Source organism: Atractosteus spatula, chromosome 2 (genome assembly GCF_055471065.1).
Source record: "Atractosteus spatula isolate fAtrSpa1 chromosome 2, fAtrSpa1.hap1, whole genome shotgun sequence".
Classification (NCBI taxonomy): Eukaryota; Metazoa; Chordata; class Actinopteri; order Semionotiformes; family Lepisosteidae; genus Atractosteus; species Atractosteus spatula.
The window spans coordinates 9092827-9106504 of record NC_142707.1 but is presented as its reverse complement, the minus strand read 5'-3'; positions in this window follow the sequence as shown (position 1 = coordinate 9106504).

Here is a 13678-nt window from a genome sequence, read left to right as displayed (position 1 = left end):
GCAATAGTTGCATTAAAGCAGTACTGCACAGCGACATATCATAATAAATTAGTTATACCCTTCCCCTGGGAGTTTACGTGGTTGTGGAAGGAGAATTTTGTGCATTAAAAGGCAACTAATAACTAGAAAGAAAATCCAGAAATATAGTAAAAAGAGTTCTTCTATATTTAGAGGCATTAAAATGCAACAAATACAACAACCCGTTCAGTGTCTCTATAATGATAGTACTGAGCAGAATTGCCAGAACTCCTAGCATTAGGTTTGTCTGCTACTCAGGCCATCCTGCATGGTGCCCTGCTGTGTTTGCAGGGCAGGCTGGGTCAGCAGATGCTGGCACGTTCCCAGCCATTTTGCAGAAGGATCTATGACTGTCATTGCTCATGAATTATAATTTAAAACCGACTACTTCCTGTAATCTGCCTGCAGTGTACAATAGCGGCTGGGCCATTGGACACATAATTGGGGGGGTTGTGAGTTCAAATCCCTGCTGTGGACACTGCTGTTCATATCCTTGAGCAAAGTACTTTATCTCACACTGCTTCAGTCCACCCAGCTGTACAAATAGATACCTGCGTTGCTGGGAGTACCCTTGCAACTGTCCTCTTGCATCTTGTTTAAAGAGGCATCATATCCACTTAAGGCAACAGAAAACGGGATGAGCTCTAACCTGATGAGTCTCTGGGGCAGAGTTTAGCCTTTGCTTTAAAAACAGGATGCTGTTCTTGTTAGGGCTACATTACCTCCTTTAGCAGGGTTTACCCAACCTATACCCCCAGTGCAAACAGGCTAAAGTCGAGGACTGTGGGCCGCAGTCAGGAGGAGACACAGCCTGGATCTGAACCTGTGATCTCCGCACCATTGGGTTTCATTCAGAGTTTAAAGCCAGCGAGCAGCTCAGGACCAGCCCTCACAACTGGCTGAACTATAAAGCGTTTCCCTGTCCTCTACCTCCCAACTCCCTTCACGGGCGTATACCCGAATAAGAGCTGATGCCACCTGAAACATGCGGGCGTTTCCAAGTTGGCCTTTGTCCTCCCTTTCCATTCTGAGGACAGCAACACCGATGAGAGCCTGACCCGACCGTCCCCCTTGGTGCAGACGAGGGAAGAAGAAGCTTGATGTAGCCTGATTGAACAGAAGAGCTCTGTGTTGCCTTTGTTCAGCGTGCAGCAATACCTGTCAAGCTCAGTGGCTCCCGTGACACTGGAGCTTTTAAGGTTGTCTTTTCAGGAATGGGAGAGAAAATAAGAATGAGTGTAAAAACAGGGGGGTAATAAATATTTGATATGCCATGGTCGGTGCACTCCCCCCCCCCCCGTGTGCTGTAATATTGATGGCTTGGCCCCTGGCGCAGGGCTCTCAGCTCTACCCATTAACTCAGCCTGAGCCCTTCCTCTCTCTCGCTGCCTCCCTTGCCACTGCCTCGGCTCTCACTGTTCTTCTCCAGCTTTTCTGACAACTGGCCGGACTGCGTTAGACGTTCTGCAGCCTAATTTCATAACACGACTTAACTGCCTGTGTAATGCTCAGGGTTCGCATGTATGTTACTACCAGTCGCCTTTTTTTGGGGGACCATGAAACAATTTAAATGAGATGCCCTGAGGTGGGCTGGGAGAGAAAAATTCACTGGATATGTTGTGCACACTGAGATCATCGCACTGCCCTGTCCGACTGACAGCGGTAAAGTCTGGGACTCCTCCTGGGCATAGTGCTGTCGAGTTTGGAATAAAATGTGATAATATCAAATTGGACAGGGGCAAATTGCCATGCCAACACTGGTAAGTTCTGAGCGTTAAGGATACTGGCAAACATCCGGCTCCGGGGGACAAATCCAGAGATGAATCCGAAAGTCATAGACCGGATGCAGAAAGTCTTAATAAGAACTAGGAAGGATAAGAGCAAGATGTACAGTAGTTCTAGGGTGCAGACTGAACCTCTAAACATGAATTCAGTAGTTGGGTCAAACTCTGGTTAACACCAGGTTTCTAGGATAGTGTGTTTCACGTTTACTTGTCTGGCCGAGGAGAAGGCAGACTGGCTGTAAGGTGGAGGCAGGGAATGAGCCAGGGAGCTTCTGCAAAGGTGTTGGAAGAGAGAGATTTATACATTGGAGAGCAGAAGTGGGTGAGATTAGGGTCTGCTCTCCTGATCATCTGTTTAAAAACTCCATTAAGGGATTTTCGATTTACACTTGGTTTAAATACGTGCAGTGAACTTGATAAACTCTGAAAAATCAAAAACCAACTGTGCAAGCCGATCAATATGTGGATCTAAGGCTCACGTCTTATTATGCCTGGAAATCTGTAAGGAAATAAAACGTTCCTGACCACGTCTGCAAACAAGGGGAAAAGGGAAGTAAGTGAGGTGTCACAAAATCCAGGAACACAGAAACCCAAACCCAAGAAAACACAAGAAACGTCTCTCTGCTTCTTCCTGTTAAACAAGCAGGCAATTTCAGGCAGAATATTGCTTATTTCTGTTCCAGAGTATGGCTACACTGTGAGGTCAATTAATTTAATTAATTTGGAGGAGGTGTTAAATTAAGGAGGCAAGCGCACTCTGCATGCCCACATCTCTGATCTGTCAGGGCTAGGGCAACTGGGTGGAATTCACTTCCCCTGCTAAAACACAACTGCTGCAGAGGGTGCCAGGATTGCCTGGGCTGCGCCCACTTCTTTTGGGTCAAATTGCGTAACTGGCACAGTTTGCCAGTCAAAGGGAGGGCAAAAGAAGGCCGGGACCCAGAAATGCCTGCCTGTTTCCAGCCATCTGCAGCCAGAGCGTGGCGTCGTCCATGAAACTAAAGCACGCTCTCTTTGGCGTGACAGGCTGGGATGCAGGGAGAACGGCTGCAGGACTGAGTTCTCAAGCCAGTGTTTCCAGACGGTTGCACTGACTTTGCGGTGGAGGGAGCGTGCAAGCACCAGTTGCTCTTGGGAGAGGCCGAATAATCACATCTTGTTAGCATAACCCCTGTTTTTTTTAAAAAAGGCAATTCCAGAGGCCAGCAAGAGAGTCAGTGAGGATCTCGGAGGAGGACGGGAAAGCTAGGCCATGTGCATGTCAGATCATTGCGAATTCTTGATGTGCGGTTGAATTATTCAACAGCTTTTGCCTGAGAGTTTTTCTTTGATGGGGGGCAGCAGTGGGAGTCTTAAACACAGGCCACCCGTGGTGTAACTAGAAAAGCGGAGCGTGACCTGCGCTGCAGTCCCACAGACAGATGAACCTGCCGTGCAATTTCCTCAGACGCTCTGTTGCAATGCACAAAGCTGCCTGGCTCTGGCATGCATTTATAGAGAGGCACCCTATTCATAATTGACAATGTTTGCAAATGGAAGGAAAGTGCTGTCTTGCTCAAAACAACATTAAGAGATTGACATTTGGTGCCCCTGACTAAACTCTGTGTTTTTCCACTTCCTGTTACTGACCTGTAATAGTCTTTAGCGCCTGGACGTGTTTTGTGCCTGAGCTGGCACCTGCTTTTCGAGCAAAGCCGGCACGTTCATCACGGAGGACGGAGCCTCGAGCTCGCCAGAAGCCAGAGGAGAGGTGTGAGGGACGTATCAGTCGTCCAGGTGTCCCGGGAGAAGAGAAGTCACGAGATGTACAGTAAAAAAAAGGCCTGACAGGAGTTGTGTCATTCCTCGAGAGCTAGCCGACCCGGAAATAAATGGTTGCAGCCAAACGGAAAATATCCCACTTCAAATTAAATCGTTGCTGACCTCCCACAATGTATTTTGTTAAGGCAGCGCAGACTTTGAAAGCGATCTCTCTGCAAGTCTACACTCCAGAGAGCCAAGGACCATCGTCAAACTATTGCCACATCCATGGGTGTGTTTTTACAAAGAAGAAAAGCCAACTTCTGGGGGGCGCTGTTGAGCATGGCTCAGTGTGGATGCATGCTATGTGCTCCTGCTTTAATTTTATTTTATTTTTTTCGCAAAACAGGGTAATTTATTTGTTCTATCTGCAATAATACTGATAAATTATTTTAGTTTAATTTGCAATGTCCAAGATAAAAAAACAAGAAGGAACAGTCAACAGAATCCACTCATTTGGACTCGGAAGCATGGCGGGCCGACAGTAATGTTGCTTCGTGGGAGAGTAATGGCGAACTAACAGCACAAGATACAAGCTTCTGTTGAGTCCTTCAGATCTGAAAATCGAGAGGCGATTGCTGCACTTGAACACCATCGAGTCCTGTGGGAGCCGGCTAATCTGGTATTCCGGGCAGGGTGACGGGATTAGAGGCCACATGTAAAACATGTAAAACACTCGCTGCGGAGAATGAGATACACGGGAAGGACTTAGATGCGAGAGGTAGGAGACATAATCTATGCATCGCGACCCGATTGCCTTTGTTTCTCAGCTCCTGGTTGATCTTTTAGGAAAGGATGAGCTGGACCCCCCTCCTGTATGAGATCGCGCTAACCACTCACCTGTGCCACGGCACAAGGACGAGGATAGACCCCGTCCCCTTATTCTGTGGGAGCACTATTTCCTGGTGAAGGAAAACAAACTGCGCCTGCCGAAAGACAAGGAACAACTTTGCTTTCAAGGGAAGCAAATCCATATATTTGCCAATGTCAGTGCTAATGTGGCTCAACGCCATGCACTTTCAAACCTGTAAAAGCGCAATTGCATGAAGCTGGGGTGGAATCCAGCCTTTTATACACTGTGTTGCTGTTGATTGTCCATGAAAACCGTCGTCTGAAAAGCCACCTTCTTGATTCCATACGTTTTCTAACGGCTTTATCGGATACAGGGTCATGGGGAAACCGGGACCTATCCCGGTAAGCAATGGTCCCAAGGCACCAGGGCCAATTTTCCCGAAAGCCAATTAACCTACCAGCATGTTTTGGAATTATAGGAAGAAAACAGAGCACCTGGAAGAAGCCCATGCAAACCTGGGGAGAACATGCAGACTCCACCCAGATCGCACCCCAGGCATTAAACCCAGGGCCCCATGGTCCTTACGTGCACTGCAATCTCCACATGGCCAAGGCTTGACGTTGTGACATCTGGGCCTTAGAGCTTGGCCTGCACTCTGAACTAGCACATCTGCTGCAAAGAATACCAGGGCACTACATTTCAGAAACCCCCACTTCACCTGCCCAGCTCCCTGTGTTCATTGATAAGTTTCATTCAAGCCTTTCAACCTGGAATGCAGTATGCAAGCATCTGTCTCATGATGAGACCGCGCGTGACCAAGTAGAATTTATTTTTAGCGCATTCACAGATTTGATGATGGGAACCTTTGAAAGCTGTGAATGCAGAAAAAATCTCAATTCAGACGCAGAGCCAATTAGCACATAAGGATACTAAATGTATACGTATGTACTAACACAGAACAAGCTGTGAGAAAGACAACGTAAAACGACACAGGGAAGTCTTCAGTTACTGTATGTCTCCTGTTCCATCAGCAGAAGAAAAAAACAGTTTAAGGCAGAGCTAGACTGTGGGGAACAGGGAAGGGAGGCTTCCACGAGAGACAGGAACAAGCAAGAGGTACACTTCCCTTAAGTATACAGGCATCCCTTCCATTTTTGCTTCAACGAATCATGCAAATTTATACCTACTTTTTCAAAAAGGAAGGTGTTTTAACAACAATGAACAAAATTTCTTCACTGATGAGCTTCCTATTGTAGGTGGAGGCTCAGGATGGGCTGAACAGGAGAGAGAGCACAGAGGCCCATCAGAACGGGAGACAGGGAGCAGACTGGCTTCTCATCCAGGGGGGACCCCACCTTGTACCCCTTGCTTGCCAGGACAGGCTCTGGCTGCCCTGTGACCCTGTGTTGGATAAAGTAGTTAGAAGATGATTGGATGGAAGGTAGGGAGCAGTGACTCGGAGAGTAGGACTGTAGTGAAGAAGGGAAGAGACAGTGAGAGCCACAGAGGAATATCAGGAGTTGAGAGTGCTCTTAATATTAGCGGACCCTATTTGCTGTGCTCCCTCAGGCACCAGGCTGTGTTCTCTAGTGAACCACAAGCCCTCGCATTGACATCACTTTATTAACGACATCCGCAAAGGACTCCTGTCAACTAGACAGGCAAACGGCATCAGAGCTGGGGATAGACAGACCTCTGTGGGAGACTACAGCCTCCCAGAAGTCTGTTTGTGTGCAGCTGTGTCTTGTGTGCAGTGCTCCTGTGTGTCTTGTGTGCAGCTGTGTCTTGTGTGCAGTACTCCTGTGTGTTTGCGTGCAGCTGTGTGTTTTGTGTGCAGTGCTCCTGTCTGTTTTTGTGCAGTTGTGTTGTGCTTGAGAGCCTGCGATGTCTGCTCCTGTGTGCACTCCTGCCTGTGTATGCACCTGTACATCTGAACACAAGCAGGCTGGTAATCTTGTTAAATAATGAAACTGCCTGCGTGTCATGTACAGGACTGTGTGTGGCTCTTCCGTGCCTATTTTCAGTGTCTGCATTATGCAGCCTTGTGCATTTTTCAGTGTGTGAATTTGTGAGTGCTGTCTTCTGTGCCTTGTCTTTGCGCTTTGCTCTCCCCTTGTAAAGCGCCTAAACAACAGCCTCTCTCTCCTCGTACAAAACGCTCCGATGTCACCGAACCAAGGGCACAAGCCCTGAGCCCCGATGTTCCCTGCTGTGTCTGAGGGGGGGAGTGTGGGGACTCTTCACGCTCGGGGCGATGAGTAGAATAACAAACGACCAGCGACCCTTGAAGACCGACGCACAGACATCTCCCTTTAAGGGCCGTGGAGTGTGCAGTCATTTGCCATTAAGCTGCAGAAGGAAAACACGATGACATAATGGGCACTGGGAGCGTGATAAGAGCACAAATATTAAATACAAGAGCATTGCCTCCTTCTTCTTGTTGCAGATCATTCTGTAGAGACCAAACGATTCTGCCTTCGATTTGCACTCGGCCTGCAGAATGACTCTTCTCGCACAGAAATGACATCTGAAAAGACCCCAAAAGGATGAGGGAGTCACTGCTGGGGCAGAATAACAGTGGTGCGCCCCTCGAAGGCTACAACGTCTGTCTCAGATCACCAGCGCCCCTCCAATTAGTGGCTTGTAGCACATCTGCTATCCCAGTCCTCAAGGAACAACTGAAGGAGGACTTTCTAACACTCCATCTGTAAACCACAATGCACCCCAATTTGAAAAGTACAGCCAGTGTTCATTTTTGGAAGTGGATTTTAGTGGCATGTGACTGTTCTGCATCTACTTTAGTTCAGATGGGTGGGAAGGGGAGAGATTTGCAGAGGGCGGGTGGTAGGACTGTGTAGTGTTTCTCCGATGACAAGTTTGAGCACTGCCGAAGGCGCACACACAGCCCACTGCACAAAGAGCTCCCTAAAACCACTGTCTTTGCAAAGTCAACCTGATTGTTATCACAACCCTCTGACCTGAAAACCCTTCACACCCTGGCAGTAAAAAAACCCACAAAGTGCAGCTCCAAAAGCCCCCTCCCATCTTTGCATGCACCCAAACACCATTATAACAGTAGGGAGTCATTGTTTAACACTTCTGACCCACCCCCCCCCGGTGAAACACCCCTCATTTCTGTTTGTACGTTCAGCTGATGTCTGAACTGGCTCACGTCTGCTCCCATCCACACAGCTGGGCATTTTAATGGAACAACTCAGGCAAAGCACCTTGCTCAAGAGTGCAACAGCAGTCTCGCCCCTGGGATTTGAACCCGCAACCTTGGAATTACAACTCCGGGACTTTACCCACCGCCTCCCGTCAATCAGCTGTGGTTGGCAAAAGTGCGTGTTCTTGCGCGTGTCGGAACCTCGAGCCCCAATCCACTCTGTCTCAAAGCAGAAATGTACACACACAGCAGACTGGGCCAGAGGGAGCAGAGCTGGTGGAGAAATGAATTGTGTTTGCGAACAGGAGTGGAGGGATGTGTTCTTTTCAGGCCTGTATTGACTGATCAGGCGGCTGTAAATGTTCGTTAATTGTTCTCGAGACCCACGGCGACCCGGGACCTCCCCTGACGGACTCGGCGGGCTGCAGCAGAACGCGCAGCCCTCCTGCTCAAATTGCTTTTCTGATTGCCTGAGGAGCAGGAGTCGGAGGCGCTCTCTCACGTGGCAGGTAATTAGTCTGGCTGCTCCAGCGGCCCAGCCAGGCTCTCCCCAGGCTCCCCTGCACTCCTTAACCCCGGCCTGCACGCCCGCTCCCACCCCCCCCCCCCGGTCACTGAGAAGGGAGAGCAGAGACACAGGCCAGCGGACACTCCACGCGGAAAAGGTCCGGAAAGTGCACATGCAGATACAGTCTCAGCACGGCCTCAGGAAGTAACATTCCTTCATTCCTGGCCTGTCTGCATGGCCATTTATCTGTTTTGTAATATACTGAGTTTATTTTTTAACATTCGGAAGCTGTAAAAGCAACTTTGTTATTCATTAATGCATTAAAGGTTTAATCAGTTGATTAATTTATTCCTTAATTAACGGTCAACTAACAGCTGGTGCAACAATTAATATTTCATTGATGTAGAGGTTTTTCAATGCTAATGAACATAGCCAATCCCCTGGTAAGATTGTTCAGCCACCAAGGGATTCTGAAGGAACCGTGAATACTACAACATTACTGGGCACTGCTGCTGAGAACTGAGCTCAGGATTCACTTTGCTTTGAAGCCTAATATTGCCAAATATCAGAAAGTAAAGATTGGGCCAGACCAGCACCGGGATGGGAGACCTGTAAGGAATGCTGCTGTGGGTGGTGTTGATGGACCAGTATATGGTGCTCTGGATCACAGTTCTAAACCCAATGCTCAATATATGGTGCTATTGATCTAAACCCAGTGTCCCAGTATGGTGACTGGAGACACAGTGCCTTAGCAGAAGTTGTCCACTAGATGAGATGTTAAGTGAGATCCTGCTACTTGGACATTGAAAATGCCATGGCACTGTTTGTAAGAGGAGGTGTATTAACCCTGGTGTCCGTGCTACATTCCACAGTGAGGCTGTACAACCTTGCCTTGATGAACTGGTTTCCTACTGCTCCACCTGACAAGTGCTATCCCTCAGTGGTTAATGAAGTGGGTTTGCTTGGGGTCAGAGTATCTGTCTGGTTCTTGAAATTGCTGCCTGCTGGCACCCATTCTGTCGTCCCTCTCCACTTCGGCCCAGCTGAGCACTGGACCAGTGGCATTGTGCTGAACCCCTGCCTACCAGCCTTGCTTGGCAGCGCAGCTTAAGTCAGCAGAGTAATCTTCTCCTGACTTCTCAGCTCCTACCCCCTTCGACAATCTCCTCCTGACTTCTCAGCTCCTATCCCCTTCGACAATCTCCTCTTTTCTCAGCTCCTATCCCCTTTGGCAATCTCCTCCTCCCTTCATAGCTCCTGTCTTCTTCGGCAATCTCCTCCCACCTTCTCTACTCCTATCCCATTCGACAATCTCCTCCCGCCTTCTCTACTCCTATCCCATTCGACAATCTCCTCCCGCTTTCTCTACTCCTATCCCATTGGGAAATCTCCTCCTGCCTTCGCAGCTCCTATCCCCTTCAACAATCTCCTCCCACCTTCTCTACTCCTATCCCCTTCGACAATCTCCTCCCGCCTTCTCTACTCCTATCCCCTTCGACAATCTCCTCCCACTTTCTCTACTCCTATCCCATTCGACAATCTCCTCCTGCCTTCGCAGCTCCTATCCTATCCTGTCTGCCATCTCCACCAGCTCTTGTAGCTCCTTGTGCCTTTGCTGGGATCAAGCACTTGGATTCCTCAGCTAGTCCAGCAGATGCTGTTCTTCTCCATCTACCTGCCCTGTCATGACAATGGCGTGTCCTGGTCTGGGACGAAGATCTGAGTTTTGGAAGAGGCAGTGCTGAACAGACCTGCCCTCTGCTGGCCACAGTCTGCTACAGCTTTCGTCTTTTGCAAGGCATTGCTGTTGACACATGGCAGATGTCAAAATATTCAATTACCTCCAAACATAAACAAACTTCATTTCTATTATTGGATCTGAACATTGTGTACAATGTCTAGAAAAGTTACAAAAAAAGTAGTTGAAACATTTGAGAAAAAGCCAATGAATGAACAAAAAGGAAGTCTGGGTTTTTCTCTCTTCATCATTCGAGAATTTTGGTCCAATTACTTTTTTTTTTAATTTGTGCTGCTGTATCTCAGTTCCTTCACATTTTTATGTCCATATTTCTCCATATCTCTCTTTTTTCCTTGCGACACCCTGCCCCTCCTTCCTCCCTCTCCCTCTGCTCACTCTACCTCTCTCTCTCAAATTCAGATTCCCTTTCAAACCTTTCCTTCTTGCTTCCTCTCCCCCTCTCTCTTTCTCTCTCTCGCTGCCTTTCTCCTCTTTGCTCTCTTCTTCTACAATACCTCCATCTCCCCCTCTCTCTCCCCTCTCTCACAGTTGTGAACTCAGGCTGCTGTACTGCGGAGTGTCTGGGCTCTCTGCTCATCCAGTGAGTGCTGTTTTCTGTCCTGCATTATTAATCCCTGCAGTTCACAGCTGACCTGCTCTTCACACCCTGCTTCAGACACTGTCCTCCTCACTGGAGCAAAGTGGCAGCTAACAGAGAGTGCGAGAGGAACAGTGGGCTCTGGGCTGTCAAAACCCTCTTTCTCCCTCCTGCTTTTTAAAGAGCTGTGCTAAACTTGTCCTTCCCGCGCCCCCGTTCTCTCGCTTCACATGTCACGGCTGATCTTTCTTTTTTTTTTCCACAGCCCCTTATCTTATATCTGAGGAACAAGAAGGCGAGGAATCCCACCTCAATTCCACAACAGTGGAGAATGGAGTCAAGTCAGCCTGTGGCTTTGGCCAGAGAACAGAGCCTGTAAGCGAAAGCAATTATTTCTCCCTGGTTTCCTCTTCGTCCCGCTGGGAGCTGTCAAACCCCTTTTGTCCCCGTCACTGGTGCTCCTGAAAGAGCCAGGCAGGGCTGAAGGAGGATGGGTGCCCTGTGATTGTGTTGTTTCTGTGTTTTTTCTTGCGCTCGGTGAGCCTAGTTATCTCTCACCGCAGTGATCTCCACTATTGGGCTCCTTGCTCCTTGCTCCAAATGCTTTCTCCAATACAGGGTTGTGGGAGAGCCGGGGCCTATCTCAGCAAGCAACGGGAGCAAGTCAGGGTACACCTGGGACAGGTCGCCAGTCCATCACAGGGCACACACACTCACACCTGGGACAGGTGGCCAGTCCGTCACAGGGCACACACACTCACACCTGGGACAGGTGGCCAGTCCATCACAGGGCACACACACTCACACCTGGGACAGGTTGCCAGTCCATCACAGGGCACACGCAGTCACACCTGGGACAGGTGGCCAGTCCATCACAGGGCACACACACTCACACCTGGGACAGGTGGCCAGTCCATCACAGGGCACACACAGTCACACCTGGGACAGGTGGCCAGTCCATCACAGGGCACACACAGTCACACCTGGGACAGGTGGCCAGTCCATCACAGGGCACACACACTCACACCTGGACTGGTTTTCCTATCACGGGCACCCAGACTGGAATTCAGAACTTCAGCTGGAAGTGAAAAGCAACTGACTTACAAAGCTTATATATCCTTTTATTTAAAAGAAATGTAAAGATTCAGCTAGTATAAAAAATAAATCACAGCCAAACGATCTTGATTAACCTGTGTGAGCTGGGTTGCCTGTGGATTGGGTACAGAAAATATGCGTGAAGTTCATGTCTGGACAATATTTTCTCCAGTACCTTAATAAATGTGCTCCAGAGCTCGTGATTAATGAGAGAGAGAGAGAGATGGGGGCTACACGCAGTCACCCTCAGCCACCTTTGTCTTAACACCTCACACTCGAAATCTGTAACACACCTTATTCAGGCGCACACAAAAAATCTGACTCAGTGCTTTGAAAAGAGATGGTAAAATGAAATTGAATGTTTTTTTGTGGGGGGGCGAGGGGGGGGAAGAGAAATAAAGATGAAAGTCTGGCGCTTAAAAGTCAAAATAACAATCCCAGTCATAACAATAGAGCCAAGCAGGCAGTTCGGAAGATGGCAGGATTTTGGCAGAGGCAGGATCAGAGGCAGTATGGCTTAGTGGATCTGAGGCGTTTTGAAGGAGAGAGATATTGTGAGCCAAGCGCACCCCCCACAGAGAGCATGCTGAGAGGGTTTTTTTTATCATTTACAAAAAAAAATCGCTCTTTATTCCCTCCTGGAGCGCGAGCTGAGCGTGCAGTAATCCCAGAGCTTGGAGAAGTCTGAAGGGGGAGTTGTGTGTATGTGTGTGAGGAGGGGGGGGTGGCTGAGAATTACTGGAGAGACACAGCTGGCATTTCCCAAAATACCAAACCACACCCTTGTTCCTCTACCTGATCATCTCCATCTGAAGTCTGGAAACAGGAAGAAGGTGAGAATTGTGGTAGTATACTTGTTTTTTTTCCTGTTTATAATATTTCGGTATTGTAAGGCCCAAAATAGAGAAATAAACAGCTCAGGAAGACAAAGAACTTGCAAAAATAAAGAGAAAAATGTAATCTTCACTAGCCTACAACACTAGCCTACAACAAGAACTAAAGTCAGCTAAATCTGGAATTGCTACCACTGCAATAATGCTGTATCTTGCAGAAGGATGATTATCATGGAAAAAAGTGAATCACTTAAAGCAATAAATATGCTGTCAGGGACCAAATGGAAGGAATGCATTACGGTGGAATAAGATGACTGCTGCTGGTTAGTCTATCCAGAGCCCTGTGCTGGAGTTTTGGGAAAGTAGCCAGCTGACACCCTCTGGGGGCAGGTGAGGTCCAGTCTGGGTCAGTGGAAGAGTGGAGCTCTGGTCAGATGAATCAATCCCAGCTGTGTTTTTTTTTATGGCTAAACCACTACGCCAAGCGCTGTAGACTACATCCATTCTACAGCTTAATTTGAGTTCATCCAGCTGCTGAGTTATTTCAGAGGGCCAATAATGAACTCAGCGGCACGACTACAGAGCTGGTATAAAGTGGTGCTCTGAAATAAGTGGGCAGAAAGCTGAAAATCCTGGGTGTAGTGTTTGCCTCTGGCTGACACCTGAGACCATTATCTTTCCCAAACCCTTTCCAGTCCCATAGGACACTACCACACACAAGTCCAGTGACTCTACCGAGAACCCAGGTGACTCAAGAAGCACCTGCTGCACCGCACACACGACCCTTTACTGTGGAATGGAGGGGGAAAATCTTATTGCATTGCATTTTTAATTGCCTTCCAGATTCTGAGTATTCCTCAAAAGCCTTGCTTAAGGCAATAGCGTCACACGAGAAAGGAGAAATTCAGGCTCATATGCTTGTAGTTAGGTACTCCTATATCTTCTGTTTTCACTGTTAAATTCCCCAGACCATTTCAGCACGTCAGAGAGTCCCAGAGATGTCACAGACAGAAGAGGCACTTGCTCGGGCTGGTGTGCTTGCACACAAATAGCTGCCTGTTTCTAAGCGTGTCAGCACACAGGGATCTGTCGCATTGTGTGTGCAGCTGCCTGGGAGGTGAAGTTGGAGAGATTGTAGCATGAGGCTGAAACAGTATTTAAAGAACATAACAGGGGGGTGATTAAAGGCTGAAGATTGAGGATCTCCCATGAGGAGAGAGAGAGAGAGGAGTGAGAGAGACAGAGGAAGAAGAGAAAGAATGAGAGGAGTGAGAGACACAGAGGAAAAAGAGAAAGAACGAGAGGAGTGAGAGACAGAGGAAGGAGAAAGAAGGAGAGGACTGAG